The sequence below is a fragment of the Hyperoodon ampullatus genome, assembly GCF_949752795.1.
Source record: "Hyperoodon ampullatus genome assembly, chromosome: 1".
NCBI lineage: Eukaryota > Metazoa > Chordata > Mammalia > Artiodactyla > Ziphiidae > Hyperoodon > Hyperoodon ampullatus.
Genome location: NC_136914.1, coordinates 105,304,506 through 105,308,134, shown reverse-complemented (window position 1 = coordinate 105,308,134; position 3,629 = coordinate 105,304,506). Strand labels below are relative to the sequence as shown.

Sequence of the window (3,629 nt, the reverse complement as noted above, 5' to 3'; positions counted from 1 at the left end):
TTTATTGTAGATTAATTGACCATAAGTGTGTGGGTTTATTTCTGGGCTTTCTATACTATTCCATTGAACTATATTTCTGTTTTTGTGCCAGTACCATAGTGTTTTGATTACTGTAGCTTTGTAGTATAGTCTGAAGTCAGGGAGATGATTCTTCTGGCTCTGTTTTTCTTTCTCAAGATTGCTTTGGCTATTTGGGATCTTTTGTGTTCCCATACAAATTAAAAAAAAATTTTTTTGTTCTAGTTCATTGGTAATTTGATAAGGATTGTGTTGAATCTGTAGATTGCCTTGGGTAATATAGTCATTTTGACAATATTGATTCTTTGAATCCAAAACACAGTATATCTTATAAGTGGTGCCAGGAAAACTGGACAGCTACATGTAAAAGAATGAAATTAACACTTTCGGAGTTGGAAGAGGTGAGTCCGGTCTCAAAATGGAGATAAAACCGCCACCCAGCCACACCCAGCATGACTCCAGCCGTCGCCGCCACCACTGGGGGGAGGAGGGCCATGATCCAAAGGAAACAGAACAGTTGAGAAAACTGTTTATTGGTGGTCTGAGCTTTGAAATTACAGATGATAGCTTAAGAGAACATTTTGAGAAATGGGGCACACTTACAGATTGTGTGGTGATGAGAGACCCCCAGACAAAATGTTCCAGGGGCTTTGGTTTTGTTACTTACTCTTGTGTTGAAGAGGTGGATGCAACAATGTGTGCTCGACCACACAAGGTTGATGGGCGTGTAGTGGAACCAAAGAGAGCTGTTTCTAGAGAGGATTCTGTAAAGCCTGGTGTCTGTCTAACAGTGAAGAAAATTTTTGTTGGTGGTATTAAATAAAATAAAGAAGAATATAATTTGAGAGACTACTTTGAAAAGTATGGTGAGATTGAAACCATAGAAGTTATGGAAGATAGGCAGAGTGGAAAAAAAAAGAGGATTTGCTTTTGTAACTTTTGATGATCATGATACAGTTGATAAAAATGTTGTTCAGAAATACCACACTATTAATGGGCATAATTGTGAAGTGAAAAAGGCCCTTTCTAAACAAGAAATGCAATCTGCTGGATCACAAAGAGGTCGTGAAGGTGGATCTGGCAACTTTATGGGTCGTGGAGGAAACTTTGGAGGTGGTGGAGGTAACTTTGGCCGTGGTGGAAACTTTGGTGGAAGAGGAGGCTATGGTGGTGGAGGTGGTGGCAGCAGAGGTAGTTATGGAGGAGGTGATGGAGGATATAATGGATTTGGAGGAGACGGTGGTAACTATGGTGGTGGTCCTGGTTACAGTAGTAGAGGAGGCTATGGTGGTGGTGGACCAGGATATGGAAACCAAGGTGGTGGATATGGTGGTGGTGGTGGAGGATATGATGGTTACAATGAAGGAGGAAATTTTGGAGGTAACTAGGCTGGTGGTGGGAGTTATAATGATTTTGGAAATTATAGTGGACAACAGCAATCAAATTATGGACCCATGAAGGGGGGCAGTTTTGGTAGAAGAAGCTTGGGAAGTCCCTATGGTGGTGGTTATGGATCTGGTGGTGGAAGTGGTGGATATGGTAGCAGAAGGTTCTAAAAACTCAGAAGAAAAGGGCTACAGTTCTTAGTAGGAGAGAGAGCGAGGAGTTGTCAGGAAAGCTGCAGGTTACTTTGAGACAGTCGTCCCAAATGCATTAGAGGAACTGTAAAAATCTGCCACAGAAGGAACAATGATCCATAGTCAGAAAAGTTACTGCAGCTTAAACAGGAAACCCTTCTTGTTCAGGACTGTCATAGCCACAGTTTGCAAAAAGTGCAGTTATTGATTAATACAATGTAGTGTCAATTAGATGTACATTCCTGAGGTCTTATATCTGTTGTAGCTTTTTCTTTTTCTTTTTCTTTTCATTACATCAGGTATGTTGCCCTGTAAATTGTGGTAGTGGTACCAGGAATAAAAAATTAAGGAATTTTTAACTTTTCAATATTTGTGTAGTTCAGTTTTTCTACATTTTAGTACAGAAACTTTAACAAAATGCAATTTTGAAGGTGTTTCCTTGTGAGTTAACAAGTAAAGAAGATCATTGTTAATTACTATTTTGTATGAATTTTGCTGAAGTTAACTGTACAGAAACACCTGCTGACTTGCAGTTTAAGGGGATCTATTCTCCCCATTTCCAAACCATGAAATGAATGGGCTCTGACATGTAGAGAGAATAGATATTTGTATGTTTGCAATGTGTGTTTTAGATAACAGAATTGGGTATTTAAATTACCATATTTGTGAATTTAATAGCATTAAAATTTACTTCAAATGAAAAATCTCAAAATTCCTATTTGGTTTTTGTGCATTTTCTTTCAAAATGTAATCATATGATTTTAGTGTATTAGCTTTGCTAAGAGTCCTAGCTGTGTTTAGAACATCTCCATTCTACATTCACCTTGGTCACATGTGAACTGCTACCATAGTTTTATTTGGGTGTAAAGAATGTCTCCTGCCCTCTTTAAATTTTGGAAAGGGATAGTGAATGTTTTCCGTTTCCTCCTACCTTAAGAAACATTCTTAAAATCTTCAAATTACAAGATCACTAAGCCTGCTCTATCTGAGCGAATTAGTGGCTACCTTATTTTTTTTTCCTTTTTAAAGAACAAGAGGCCCATGAATCTTCAGTTATTTTCCTTGGTTTAATATATATTTTTTTGATACAAGCTCTCAGAGCAAGATAATAAAAATCATACATTGTTGAGCCCTTAACTGGCTGACATGCTTTCCTGTTTGTACCCTCTGCATTTTACTGGATGAAACCAGGATAGTCTAGATATAATCATCCCAAGTGATTACTGCAGCAGATGTGTGGCACAGTTGCTTAGTACAAACAAGCTTTTCACTTCCTCAAGACCTGAATTCAAATTTGGATAGTCAGAGTTTGTATTCACTAAAAATCCCAAAGAACACACTGTTATTTCCATGGGTATGCTTGAACCTAAATCATGTTGGTATGAGTTTACAATTTGTTTGGAAGACCCTGGTTGAGAAGAGTCTTAGATAACGAGGTCATATATATATATACATAAACCAATGACTACTGTTTTGTACCAGCTAGTGCTTAAAATTTCATTCAAGCCCTAAGTATGTGCCCTGCTGTTATTATTTCTTCGGTAGTTGAACATTAAATTTGAGATTCTTATTTTTGTTTTAAGAAGTACTAAGCAAAACAAGCAATAAAAGGAGGGATGGGACATGCTAGTGTTTGAATATGCTCTCGTTGCTCTAATTCTGTGCCTCTGTGCATTAATATTTGGATGCATGCAATGCTAGCATGGAAATCTGTCTTCACAGACACTGCAGTTTTCCAGAAAACACTCACAAAACAATAAATGTAACAGACAATTTGTTAATGGACATATGTGAATAAGCAGTGTAGAAAATAGGCTAATTATTAGAAAACGGTTAAGTCTTTAACAACTTCAAGTGTTGGTTATATAAATGGACACTGTCAATGTTCATAACTTAAACCTGAGTACCTGGTCAAAATAATGCTTGGGAAACATTTTATTAAAATTAAGCTAAATTATCTCAAGTTCTTTTATTCATATATAATAAAGGTTGAAGGAATGGGGGAGATTAACATTTCCTGTTTCTATGTTTGTG

The 3,629-nt window shown here is 37.2% G+C and overlaps 1 pseudogene across 1 annotated transcript; it reads left to right on the top strand.

Moving 5' to 3' along the window:
- Window positions 1–436: 436 nt before the first annotated feature.
- LOC307063366 (heterogeneous nuclear ribonucleoprotein A3-like) lies at window positions 437–1,834 on the top strand (annotated as a pseudogene). The gene has a single exon. The product of its transcript is annotated as a heterogeneous nuclear ribonucleoprotein A3-like (transcript).
- Window positions 1,835–3,629: the final 1,795 nt, after the last annotated feature.